This window comes from Trichosurus vulpecula, chromosome 6, assembly GCF_011100635.1.
Source record: "Trichosurus vulpecula isolate mTriVul1 chromosome 6, mTriVul1.pri, whole genome shotgun sequence".
Taxonomy (NCBI): Eukaryota; Metazoa; Chordata; class Mammalia; order Diprotodontia; family Phalangeridae; genus Trichosurus; species Trichosurus vulpecula.
This window is the reverse complement of record NC_050578.1, coordinates 101595049-101609858: the sequence shown is the minus strand read 5'-3', so window position 1 is coordinate 101609858 and position 14810 is coordinate 101595049.

Sequence of the window (14810 nt, the reverse complement as noted above, 5' to 3'; positions counted from 1 at the left end):
TATCATGCTCCCATGTAAGAAAGGGAGAAAGCCAGAGAGAGAGAGAGAGAGACAGAGAGAGAGAGAGAGAGAGAGAGAGAGAGAGAGAGAGAGAGAGAGAAGGAGAGAGAAGGAAAGGGAGAGAGTTAGATAGGCTGATGGGCTTAGAGCACTGGACTTGGAATCAGGAAGACCTAAGTTCAAATCCTGACTCAGACACTTGCCAGTTATGTGGTCATGAACAAGTCTTATCTTAAACAAGGGGAATGGAGTCAATGACCTCTGAGGTTCTTTCCAGCTCTAAATCTAAGATGTTCTGATGTCTCATTCCTTACTTACTGCATTGATGACTCTTTCAATGCCCCCAATCGTGTAGTGATCTCTTTTAGAAGAAAGCCATTTTACATCAATCCTGTCTTCCAGATAACAAAGAAGCTTTTTTTTTCTCTGTGGAGCCACAGACAACGGGTCCAGATAGTTGCCACTTTGTTTACCCCATTAATTGTCTTATCAAGAACACAAGGGAATTTATGGTCAACCTAGAAATGGCTCCCAGTAACTAGATGGTAGAAAGGCTCATGAAGAAAATAACTACCAAGCCAATATCCATCTGAGGGACAACGGGTGCTGAGCCAAGTGGGAGGGAGAGGTGCATTCTACCTGTTAAAAACAAATAAACAAACACCTGATACAGAAACACAATCATAGATACCAAGAAATAAAACATATGCCCAACTAAGATGGCTGTACAGTGGTTGGCCATGACCATTTTGGTTTTACTCTCGGGGGCCAAGGATGTAAGATTAAAAATGACAAAAGTATGTTCTCTCCAGATCCAGAACAGATCCAAGCCAGATCCTTGAGGAGCCCAGGCTCTCCTAATCTCAGTGAAAGTATTCAAAGAACTGTATGAGCCCAGGGAAGGAGTAGGAAGGGTAGTGGCCAGGAGTGGGAGTTGATGAAGTTGCTCTTAAGAAAAAGCTTTCTTGGATGTAGCTGTGTTCCTGTAACTGTATCCCCATGGGGCCGGGGCCAGCACCTCTGCTTAATCTCCCTCTCTGTGGTCAGTCAGGATATGGACACTGGCAGCACATAATTCCACTCTCTTTATCTGAGGGAGGGCCCAGAAACTGGAAGGAGAGCCACAAGAGCATCACTGTGTGGTTGAGTTACCACCTCAAAGGAGCGAGAGAGGGAGGGAGACTTGGGGAGATTTGCTCAGGAGGTAGGCCTTCCAGGAAATAAATGGGGGTGAGAAAACCATATGAGCAGCAAGTTCTAGTATCTGAGGGCCTACTCCTTCAGCTGTTACAAGGTGGGGCGCAGAGAGGGAGAGACAGAAATACATACAGAGATCCAGGGAGATATGTCGAGTATCTCTGGGTAGGAGTTTGGCAACTATCCCAACAGTCCCTGGCAACTTTGCCACCAGAGATACTGCTGCCTTTGATGTATCCTGACCAGTCCCAGTGGAGGGTGGGAAGCAGTCACAATGAAGACACAAGCAGCTGAAAAGGAAGATGAGTTTGTGAAGGCCATATCCAATAGCCGTGCCTTGAGGCTTAGCCTGAAGATTTGTTTTTTTCCGGTTAGCGCCAGAGCCAGACAAACACATACTGGCCTCCTGCACCCTAACGGCATCTCCTCCCAACATCACAAGGGGCCAAATGTTCTCGCCTGGCCCAAAGAGGCTTTTGTGTATATCTGTGGAGCTAAAGTCTTTGTCCCTCCTGCCCATCAGATTGTGTAGAAATGGAATGCCTGTGTGACTTTAAACTGTTCTCTCACTCCTGATATAAGCGTCTCTGAAGCTTCCCCACTATGTTCCCCCTCTTCAATCAGCATGCTGGAGATGTACATCTGAGAAGGTTGCTGGGAAAAAGATAAAAATAACTTCCACAAAGTTGACGGCCTGAGTGCTGTGAAGGAGTCCAGAAGATGCTTTCTGCAGCAGAGAATTCCCCAAATTCGATTCAATGTTGACTCTCCCTCTCTCTTAATCTTTGGTGTCTCCTCCCTCCTTTTTTTGCTCCTGCCCTCCTCCACCTTCCCAAAGCCTCAGCAACTCAGACAAGTAATTTCCCAAAGTATAGGCCTGGAAATTAAAGGTTACATTTCAGTACTAGTTAGTTACCTGGCAGTTAAATGGAACGAACGCATGAGTAATGGTTTTTAATTCAACTCTGAAGAAACAGCATAATAACCCATACTCACAAGGCTATATATACAGCATCCAGGATTGCTCTTCTCCCCCAGGAAAGCTGGGAAATTCAGAGTTCTCAGGATGATGGTTCTCCCTCTCTGCTTTATTCATCTAGCTGTGCCTCTACTCAGCAGTTCAGATATGGCCGATGCCCTGTTGGTCTTAAACTGTCTTGTTGCCAAGGTACCAGGTAAGAGGTAGAAGATGAGGCAGTTAAGTGGTCAAGCTCACCCAACTTTTAAGTGTCTAAGGCAGGGGTGGGCAACCTGTGGCCTCAAGGTCACATGTGGCCCTCTAGGTCCTCACGTGCGGTCATTTGACTGAGCCCAAGTTTTACAGAACAAATCCTTTTATTAAGGGGATTTGTTCTGTGAAGTTTGGATTCAGTCAAAGGCTGCACTTGAGGACCTAGAGGGCCACATATGGCCTTGAGGCTGCAGGTTCCCCATCGCTAGACTAGATTGTCTCTGAGACCCTTTCCAACTCTTAAACCTACTCTGATCCTAATTTCATCACTCACCATGACACCCCTTAGGAGAGCTGTTGCCACCCTTCCCAGTGGGAAGCCTCACCATTACCTTTGTCATAAGGAATGGCCTGGAAAGCAGCCCAACACTTATCAGCATTCCCACCACTAGGACTGTGAAAGCTGTTCTGTGTGCCCAGGATGTGGTGCCCTGAAATCCTGAGCAAGGATATTGTTCCTGGTCCTGAGAAACCCAGCCATGAGGAAAAATACCATCCTCTCACCCTTATCTCTTATCTCCATTAGGTTTACTGGGAATTATAGGGCTTCTCTGAGAGTCTGGGATCTGGGTCCAAATCTAGCAACGCTACTTAACATTTGAGTGACCTTGGGCAAATCACTTTATGTCTCTTGGGCTGTTTCCTCATCTGTAAAAATGAACTGCTTGAACATCTGGAGTTCTTAACCTCAAGTATATGACCTTCGCTATTGTTGTAGTTTTTGGTATTTTTGATAATTGTGTCTTAATAGAATTGTTTTCCTTTGTAATCCTGTGGAGTTTATTTTACTCATTTAAAAACATTATTCTGAGGAGGGGGTCCGTAGACTTCATCAGACTGCCAAAGTGGTCCTTAATACAAAAATGACTTCTAATACTAAATGACTAAAATGACTGAAATACGAAAATGACTTCTAATACCAAAATGACTTCTAATGTTCCTTCCTGCTCTAAGTCCACAATCCTATGAATGCAAGTTGTTTCAAGATGTTCTGTCTCAAGTTATCAAACCCAGCTAGTACAGGTGACAGAGATATAAAAGAACTCTCCTCACATCTGATATTGGCCACGCGTCCAGGAGCCTCTGGAGACAGTAAATAAAACAAATATCTCTGAAGCACCTACTGAAAGCAGAATGTTGTGCTAGGCCCTGGGAGAGATGGAAAGTTAGATAAGACCCAGAGCTTCCAGTGGGGAGAGTAAGGCAAAAACACAGGCAGCATGAAGTACTACGTGGGTCTAGCGGTGACCGTGACCCCAAGTTTCTCCCTGAAATAAAGGCCCATCTTTGAAATGCCAGCATTCCCCCAGGTGTTATCAGTGAGCCAGGGAGCATGTCTAGTTACAGAGCACTAAAATAAAAACTCACCCAAGGTCAACAGAGAGGCTGATGGCAGGTGTGAGCAGCCTATGGCATCACAAACAAGGAGTTACCAAGGAGTAGAATAAAGAGCCATCAAAGAAATCTATGACTCCAAAAAAGAAGGAGGAAGGGGCTGGTCACATGGCAAGACGGACGGAGCCTGTGTGCACTACTGATATACCTGACATGTCAAAAAGAAATGAGATAAAAATGATTTAAAGTTTTTTTAATTTAAAGAAAAAAAAAGAAACTGAGGAAGACCCTCAGTATAGCTGACAAACCTCCAGAAGGACCTGGGTGACAGCAGTAACCTGTAGCGTTAGAGCGAATATTCACTATGATGAGATACCAGATTAATTTGGGTATTTGCCTAAATATGTTAGGCAAACAGGGTTAAATGACTTGCCCAGGGTCACACAACTATTAAGTGCCTGAGGCCAGATTTGAATCTTCCTGATTCCTAGCCCAGTGTATCCACTGAGTCACCTGGCTATTAGCTAACACTTACGTAAGTGTTTACTATGTGCCAGGCGTTTTGCTCAGTGCTTTATAATTGTTATCTCATTTAACCCTCTCAACAACCCTGGAAGATAGGTGCTATTATTGTACGCATTTTACAGGTGAGGAAACTGTAGCTGTCACTTGTGGGATCCAGGCAAACCATCCCTCTAAGGATGTGAGGTGTGACAGAGGTGGGAGGGCTCCTGGGGAAGAATGAAAAGGCCTTTCAGCTGAAGCAGTACTGAGTGTGCCCCGAGGCTGGTCTCAGGCCCTAACCTGACACGTTCTTTGCCGCTTCCAAACTCAGGCTTAGTTCTAGCACTTTCTAGTTCCAGTTGGCTTTTTGCCCTTAGGGAAGTCAGATGGTCATAGATTTAGAGCTCTAGTCCAATCCCCTTTTTGTACAAAGGGGAAAAAACTGAGGCTTAAGTGACTTGCTCAGGGTCACGCAGCTCTTAAGCGTCTGAGGCAGGATTTGAACCCAGATCTTTCTGATTCAAAGTCCATTATTCTAATCCCTGATCTATGATGCCACGTTGCCTGTGAGTTATTTAACTTCCCCGTGTCTGTAAAATGTGGGTGATAATATATGTTCTGCCTCCCACAGAGGGATATCTTGAGGATATAATAAGAATTTTAATATTATTGAGTCATGTCTGATTTTTTGTGACCCCATTTGGGGTTTTCTTAGCAAAGTTACTAAAGTGCATTGCCATTTTCTTCTCCAGCTTATTTTACAGATGGGGAAACTGAGGCAAACAGAATTGTCAAGCAAGTTGCTCAGGGTTACACTACTAATAAGTGTCTGGAATTGTAGATGCAAGAATCCTTCCAAAGTGAAAGCACTGAAGACGTGTAAGGCACTATTAGATCTCGAGTCTGATGCAGGCATGTGCTCAACGAAGGCCCTACCGGTGAGCCAAGGGGGTCGTTCCCCTGTGACTGGGGCGAGTCACCTTACAAAGGGAGCTCCCGGGTACAGCCGGAGCATGGTCTCAGAAAATAGGCACACAGAGAAACTGACCAGTCCTTCCCTGGCCGGAATGCAGAGCAGATCCCTGCGAGCTGGGCTGCTGTGGGCCCCCAAAACACGCTGCACTCCACAATGCTTGCTGTATTCCTTCGGCATTGCCCTCGGGAGCGCATGGGAGGAAGCATGCGGCAAAGCAGCCCCTTTAGGCATTGTCCTGTCCGGGAGCTCCTGAGCGTTCATGCCTAAATCCCGCTGAAGAGGAACCAGAAAAAGGCAGAGATCTGCAGACTCCTTCATTTCCCCCCGCACTTCAAAGCCTGGCAACCAGCAAATTTGGGAGAAGCCCTTTTAAATAAAGCCAAAGACGCAAATGCTTCTGAGTCGACGCAGGAAGAATGAAAAATCATTCATTTGAATCCCTGTGTGAATTACACTGATAACGGGAAGAGCAATGAAAACGCCGGTCATACAGCAGAACTCTGACCCTGGCGTCTATTTTTATAATTATATGGGCCAGAGTAGGACACAGGAAAGCACATGCCCTTGGAGTGAGAAGACCTGCCTGCACGCAATTCTCAGCTCTCTGCTGTTTACTAGTCTATGGGTCTCAAGTTTCCTGATTGGTCAAATGAAAAGCTTGGGCCACACCAGGGGTTATTAACCTGAGGTCCACAGGTATCCAGGGGATCCATGGATTGATTTCAAAGGGTCAGTGAACTGGGATGGGGAAAAAAAAATCAAATCTTTGTTTTCACTAAACTCTAATAGATATTTAGGATTTTCTTCAGTTATTTAATTATGAGAAGAGGATTTCATCAGACTATCCAAGGGGTCCATGACACAAACTAAGTCAATACTACCTAGCTTAGAAGATATCAAAATTCTGGCTAACTCTAATGTCCTGTGATTCTTGTCCAGATTCTCACTAGTTGTGTGACCTTGAGGAAGCTACTCAACCTTTCTTGGCCTCAGAACATGCCTATGACACAGGATTGTTGAGAATTTAATACGATAACATTTGTGAAAATGCTTTGAAATCTTTAAAGTGCCATATAAATGTAATTTTTAAATTATGGGAGTGTGTTACAAATAGTATCGGGTTTCCAGTCAGAGGCCTTGGTTTCAAGCCTTGTTAACTCACTACCAAAATGACATTGGGGAAGTCCTTTCAACCCTCTTGGCCCCTCAGTTTCTCATTTATAAAATAGGAGATTGAACCAGTTGGTCTCCAAATTCCTTCCAGCTGTGTTCTAATCGTGAACATTTTGCTGCATTCACTGAAGGAGAAAACTTCCCAAAATGCCTCCTATTGATGGACCTGAGGCACAGAATGAGACATACATTTTCAGACACAACCAATGTGGGAATTTGTTTTGTTTGACCAAACATATTTGTTAGGAGACGTTTGTTTTTCTTTCTTTTTCTTTTTTCCCCCAAATGGGGTGGAGAAGCTCGGGATTGGGGAAGAGATGGGGACGGAGAAAGAGAATAGTGATAGGGTTGACAAAATAAAGAAAAGAGAGAAAAGAGGGTCATTAGAGCATTTTCTGTAATGTACAAAAGACAACTGAAGGAAGGCCAGAAGGAAATACAGAGAAGCAGGACAGTTTGGAAAAGTACATATTGATTGCATCATTGCACATATATAACCTGTATCAAATTACTTACTGTCTCAGGGAGGGGGGAGTAGAGGGAGGGAAGGAAAGAATTTGGAATTCAAAATTTTAAAAAGCAAATGTTCGAATTTGTTTTTATATGCAATTGGGAAAAAATAAAATATTTTTAAAAGAAATTTACATGTTGAATCTATTATATATTTACAAGGAAAAGCTAACTGCATGCAGTAGGGATGGATAAAGTTTCATATAAAAAAATCCTCTTTTTCTGTTCTAGTTGGTGTATGGAAATGTTTATTTTAAATTGTCAAGTTCAGAATTTTAAAGGAAAAAATGAAAATGCTTTCTATGTGTCACTTTTCTTGTCAGCTAAGAAGGAATGGATATTTATCTGTGGCATTTCAGAAAAGTACAGTATGTGTATTTCATTAATATAATGAAATTACCTTAATATTTATAATTATTTTTAATTAAAATAAATTATTAATATTAATAGTTATATAAATAATTAATATGATGCAAACTGTTAATAAGCCCAGATCCTCTAGATCCTGAGGTGAAAGGGACTTCAGAGGTCATCCAGTAATCTAACAACTCCAGCTTATAGATGAGGAAACTGAGTCTCAGAGAGGTTCAATGATTTGTCCAAAGTCACATACTGTAGTAACAGAGTCAGAATTTGAACCCAGATTCTCTGAATTCAAATCCAACACTCTCCATTCTACCACAGGCCTTTCAATATTCCAATATTCTATCAGTAAAGTACAGCAAGAGTTACTTTTGAATTTTTTTTTACCTTCATACTCCTTGGAAAACTCTCTGGTCTTTTGGTGAATATTGCTGATAACCTCATTCCTTTGTATAGAATAACCCTCTTTAGGCATGTGAGCACACACTCCTGACTGAGCACATACGCATTAATACGGGAGGAAGGACCAGCCTTTTCAGCTCAATTTTTAAAAAAAATCTCCATTTCTGAGAGAAATGCTTTGGTGGATAAGTACCTGATAGACAAGGTCTCATAGATTCCATTTTGGATGGCCATTTTTGCTTATTTAGTTCTATGAAAGGATCTCAATCATAAAACTCATCAGATGATTTCTAAGATTTCTTCTAGCTCTAAATCTTATGATTTCATAATCTTACTATTATGATTGTGACAAAGAGGAAATGTAATCTGCTAGATTGCCTCAAAAGAAGGTTTGGTTTAGCATCTAAACAAGTCTGGGCCCGGGGTTCCACTGGAGTGAGGAGATTCGGGGACACTGGCAACTTGTTTGTAGCTAATCTTGAAGTTGCTTGAGGCACTGAGAGAGTGAATGAATTTAACTGGTACTTGTACCAGACAAGGGAATGTTCTGGTAAATGTTTAACATCTGGTTCTCAAAAAAAAAAAAGTACATATCAAACACTTTAAAGTTTCATTTGTATCATTAATATTTTTCCAAAAAAAAATTTTATAACTAACAATCAACAAAGCAAGAAATCAAGCCCTGATCTGTAGTGTTTGCTGATTTCTACATCTAAATTCTCACTGAAAATTTAATAATTCCCTCATGAGCCAGACAAGCTGGTTTCACCATACCCTTAGACAGAGGCCAGAATTGAACCCAAGTCATCCTGACTTCAAGGCCACTGTCTATTCACTGTGCCAGCCTTCTTCTATACTTAATCAATGAGCAACTATTAAGCACCTACTGTGTGCCTGGCACTGCTTGAGGGTACAAAGAAAAATAAAACAGTTCCTGCCCTCAAGAAGCTTATAATCTAGCCAGGAGAGGTAATATGTATATGTATGTGTGTTTTTGTTGTTGTTCAGTTGTTTCAGTCTTGTCCAACTCTTCATGACCCACCTTTGACATTTTATTGGAAGAGATACTAGAGTGTACACACACACACACACACACACACACACACACAGACATATATACATATATATATATACATACACAGATATATACATATATGAGTGTGTACATATATACACATATATACGTGTGTATATATAGACATATACACACATCCATACATATATATCTTTTTAAATGTTTTACTGATTTTAAACTTAAATACAAAATGAGAAAAGAAAAAAAAGAATGTTTCCATGTACACAGCAGAACAGAAGAGAGGTTCAATATAAAACAATAAATTTCTGTTTCACAAAAACCTATGTAATAAATCCTACACATTGTTTTCAAAGCAACCCAGCTTTTCTGTGCTTTCTTCTAGGTTTTCTATAAAATATTTTTTAAAAAGATATAAGATGACTTGGGGCAGGGAGGGGAAGGTACCAGCATCTGTGGAGATGCTGTTATTCCAAAACAGATTAAATCACTTTGTCACAATAAACCTACAAACAAAATGGGAGGAAATTTTAATCCCTCCATTTTACTGTCAGAGAAACTGAGGCACAAGAGTATAAGCATCTTATTTAAGATTATATGGTGGCAGAAAAGTAGATAGACAGACAGACAGAAAGATAGATAGATAGATAGATAGATAGATAGATAGATAGATAGATAGATAGATAGATAGATAGATAGATAGATAAAGTAGGTAAGTAGATAGGTAAGTAGGTAGGTAGAGAGAGCATTCACCACATTCCAAGCACTGTGCTAAGCCTTGGGGGATAAAATAACATAATTCTTCCCCTCAAGGAGATTCCATTCTAGGAGGGGAAGATGATGCATCAAGGAGAACTGAGAAAGGGAAGGGTGGTGAAAGGTGGTGGAAGTAGCAAGGTTTGGAAGTGGTGGCCAAGAAGTTAGTCGGTAACTAGATGTAATGCTGAGCTCAATCTTCTTTCCCCTAGACTTGCCTGTCTATAGAATTGAATCACGAGTAAAGAATAAAAGAGCATAGGAATTGGATGAAGCCTCAGGAATCATCTAGTCCAATCCAGTCCTGAACAGGAATCCTCTCTGAAACATTCCCAATCAGCTTTGACGCTCCCTCTAGAGCACTCTCTTTGGGATCACTTATTGCCTGTTGGCTTTTGTTGAATCATCACCACCCATCTGTGGCCTCCCTGGTATACATGTTCCCCAGGGCTTTATCCTGGTCCCTCTTTACTCCCTATACTCACTTGGCCTCTATCCCATCTCTAATGGGTTCAAGTACCATTTGATTTCTTCATAAATGACTCCAGTCATAATCTCACTCCTCAATGAGGAGATACAGTTGAAGACAGCTAAGTCTGGAGTTAGGAAGACCTGGGTCTAAATCCATCCTCTGACACTCCTTGTGTGACCCTGGGAAAGTCACTTAACCTCCATCTGCCTCAGTTTCCTCAATTATAAAAGGGAGATAATCATAGCACCTAACTCTCAGGGTTGGTATGAGGATCAAATAAGATAATATTTGTAAAGTTTATAAATATTTGTAAAGGCACAGTGCCTGTAATACAATGATGATTCATTTTTCAATGCGCCCAACTCTTCATGACCCTATTAGGGGTTTTCTTGGCCAAGATACTGGAGTGGTTTGCCATTTCCTTCTCCAGCTCATTTTACAGATGAGGAAACTGAGGCAAACAGGGTTAAGTGACTTGCCCAGGGTCACACAATTAGCATCTGAAGCTGGATTTGAACTCCGGAAGATGAGTCTTCCTGACTCCAGGCCCAGCATGCTATCCACTGCACAACCTAGCTGCCCTTCCTGTCATATAATAGGCCCATAATAAATAAAAAATAATAAATAAATATTAAATATAAATGAAAATAAATAAATGATTGAATAGAGAGATAAATAAGTAAATAAATAAATAAATAAATAAATAGATGAATAAATGAATGAATGAATGAATATGTAAATAAATAAATAAATGGATGAATGGATGAATGAATAGCTAGATAGCTAGATAGATAGATAGATAGATAGATAGATAGATAGATAGATTGATAGATAAATGTTTCTTTCTTCCCTTCAACTCCAGTCCTAAGTCATCAACTGCCTATTGGATATCTCCCCCTGGGTGTCTGAATGGATAACTCAACATGTCTAAAACAGAATTATTTCTGTTGAGGGGACTACCACCCTCCCAGTCACTCAGGTTCTTAACCCCTTAGTAGTGATCCTTTACTTTTCATTACCCACTTCATTTAATTATTTGCCACGTAAGTTTTGTCCATTCTACTTCCACAACCTCTCCTGTGTTCATTCCTTTCCTTCCCTTTGCATAGCCATCATCTTAGTTCAGGCTGTCATCACTCACATGGACTACTCTAAGAGCCTCCTCCCTGCTTTCAGTCTCTCCTTTCAACCTTCATGCAGTTTCCAAAATAACCTTCTCATGGCACCGGCTTGACCGTGTCACTCCTCTACTCCAAAACCTTCCCTGACTCCCTGTTTCCTAGTCTAGAGAAAATCCAAACTTCTCAGCCATACAGTTAAGGACTTCCACAGTCTGACTCCAATCTGCCTTCCCAATGTTATTCCTACTATCCTTCCCAAGCTCCTAATTCTAGCCAAACAGGACTGCTAGCTATTCCTAAAATGGATACCACATGCTCCGTTTCCATGCATTCACATGCTTGGAACTCTCTCCTGTGTCGTTTCTGTTTCTCAGAATCCTAATTATATATCTCCAAGAGCATGCGAGTTCCTTATCAAAGACAAAGGTTCTTTCATTTTCGTCTTCCAGGCCCATGCATAAATAGATCTCTTAGAAGGAACATAGTGCTTGGCACATAGTAGGTACTTCATAAATAAAACTTGTTAAAATCAGTTCAAGTGAATTGACTTTGGTTGCTGGACCTCTGCTCAGCTATACTGATCCTAGGATGGCATAGGGCCGTGGTTCATTGCTACCTGATGCCCTCTGAGCCAAGAACCAAGTCCTGCATTTTCTTTGTAGAAAGTAACACCCAGGACCATGCACAGCGTGCAGTGAGAACTCAGGAACTGTGGGTGACAAACTTTGGTTTTTACCCGAACGAATCATTCTGATGGCTTTTATTAAACTGCTCTCAACTTCAAGCATGACCTCTCGTTTTCAATGACACTCAACAAACAGTTGAATTGCATTATATGACATTGCACCTGAAACCCATTCCTCCTAATTCTACCCTCTGAGGCTGAACAGAACAAGACCTACCCATCTCCCATATGACAGCCCTTCAAATAAGTCTGAGGACAGCCATCATGTCCTCTTCTTTTCTCCAGGCTAAACATTCTTTGTTTTAAATGGTCCTTGTTTTGAAGGACTCGAGGGATTTTTGTATAGTTAAGTACAGTTTCCACTTCTCTTGCCCTCTTGATTACCCTCCACTGGGCACAATCCACCTTATTCATGTCCCTAGATTTCAAACCAAATCAGGAATGGTACTCTAACTAAATTCAGATTCTGTCCCTAATAGCTCTTACAGAATTTCAACAAGGTATGGGAATCCTCTGAATTTTAAAAAACGTATCTTGCCATGAGAAAGACAGAAGAGCTCCACGCATAAAACAGCTGTCTTAGAGGGGCAGCCATTGGGGGGGAAGGGACAGAGGCCTGAATTTGGAGCAGCAAGTGTTTCTTGCAGGTGCTTCATGCCAGCTTGGTAGCCATGGTATCAATTCATCTATCACAGTGCTTCTGTATTAAGTTACAGAACAAATATCATGGTGGCCCGATTTAACTTGAGGCCAAGGAAATGTTTCCAATTCTAGAGCTGCCCAGAGCCATCTGAGACAAGACATGTTGTGTAACCCTTTCTTCACTAATTCGATGGATGCCCCGTGCACAGCTGTTGCAAGGTACGTACGCAAGAGATCTTGTCCAGACTCTGGCACCTGTTGCAGGCGATTCAAAAGGAAAAAAAAAAACGAGTGGGGACGTGACAAGATCAGAACATTTCCATCCTCCCCCCTCCTCCTCCGTTGCTTCTGCAGAGCTGTCTGCTTCAGCCAAGCCTGGGACCATGCTTCTTTGTCAAGGAAAAACCCAACATGTCTATTTTTTAAAATAGAAAGTCAATGCTCAACCAGGCCTTACTATGCTTTTCCCACCCTCAAGCTAATTTTGTTTTTGTCATTGGTGTTTGTCTTTTCTTCCCCACTTTCATTTTGCCATAGCTGCTCTTCCCAAAAGAACTTTAGATTTTCTCTTTTTCTCTCTCTCCTCTGCTTGCTTTGTTTCTTTCTTTCTTCCTTCCTTCCTTCCTTTCTTCCTTTCTCTCTCTCTCTCTCTCTCTCTGTCTCTCTCTCTCTCTCTCTCTCTCTCTCTCTCTCTCTCTCTCCCTCCCTCTCTCTTTTTCTTTCTTTCTTTTTTCTCCCATCTTTCATTAAGGCAGATCTGAGAAGAAAAGCAGGCTGATGCCCCTAGTGGTACTCTAAAATCTCTCAGACAACTTTCTGTGGAGAACAATTGCCAAGTGGTGGAGGCCAACACTTGGAAGAATGGAAGATAGAGGTTGGCTGTAGGTACACCTACTGGATGTGAGAGTTAAGGCCTGACACAAAGACCAAAAGCGTCCCCCACCCCTTGTCTTCCTGAAAAGCCCATTAAAAGTACAATATCCAAATTTTCCCCAAATCAGAGATTCTGGAAAAAAGATACATGAATATACAAAGGATCTGCAATTTCTTGGGAAATTCTCAGTTTGAAAACTTCCCTCCACAGAGGCAGCTCACAACCTAGTCATAATATCAATCAATTGACGAACACATTAAGCACCTGCTAGGGCAGTTAGGTGGTGTAGTGGATAGAAGGGTGGATCTGGAGTCAGGAAGACTCATCTTCCTGAGGTTAAATCTGACCTTAAACACTTGGTAGCTGTGTGACCCTGGGTATATCACTTAACCCTGTTTGCCTCAGTTTCTTCAGCTGTAAAATAAGCTGGAGAAGGAAATGGCAAACCACTCCAGTTTGCCTCAGTTTCTTCAGCTGTAAAATAAGCTGGAGAAGGAAATGGCAAACCACTCCAGTATCATTTCCAAGAAAACCCCAAATGGGGTCATGAAGAGTCAGACACAACTGAAATGACTGAACAACAGCAACCAAACATAGGAAGCACTATGATAAGTGCCAGAGACGCAAAGTGGAATTGTTCTTACCCCTAGTAACCTTACATTCCAATAGGCGAGACAACATATATATGTATAAGTAAATACAAAACAGATACTAGGTGATTTGAGTTGGGGAGGGTATTAGCAGCTGTGGGGATCAAGAAAGGCTTCCTCTAGGAGGTTCCACATAAGCTGAGTCTTGAAGGGATGTGGGGAGTCCAATAGGCAGAGCTGAGGAGGGAGGGCATTCCAGGCATGGGGGACGGCCAATGCAAAAGCCTAGAGATGAGAAATGGAAATCTGTGTATGAGGAACAATATGAAAGTCAATTTGACTGTACTGTTAAATGCCTAAAGGGGAATAGTATATAATAAGCCTGGAAGGTTAGGTTCGGAACAGGTTTGAAGGGCTTCACATGACAAAGGAATTCCTATTTACTCCTGGAGGGCATAGGAAGTCATTGGAGTGAGTAGGTGAGGGACGTGATCAGATCTGTACTTTAGAAAAAATAACTTTAGAAACTGTATGGAAGATGGATTTGAGAGGGAAAAGACTTGGAAGATCCAAAGGTGTTCATTTAGAGGCCCACAGGCCAATAGGGTCTGCAAAACTCCCCAGAGCCTCTGAACCAGATTAAAATGGAATTGGGGAATGTCTAATAAAATAAATAAAAATTCAATACAACATAGTGTAACAACAATGCTATTTGCTGCTACTGTGGCTGTATAAGACCAACAATGCCAGCACACAGGAGGGCTGCTAGCACAGGTTCTTTGATCTGCTTTTCTAAGGAAAGCAACTTTAAGGGGTTTCCAATCTCACTTTAATTAAACATACATATATCATTCACTTAGTTCAGAGGAAAAAGAACACTGAACTTCAGAGAAAACTTAAACAAAAATTACAAGCAGAAATTATATAAACAGAACAAAATAACACA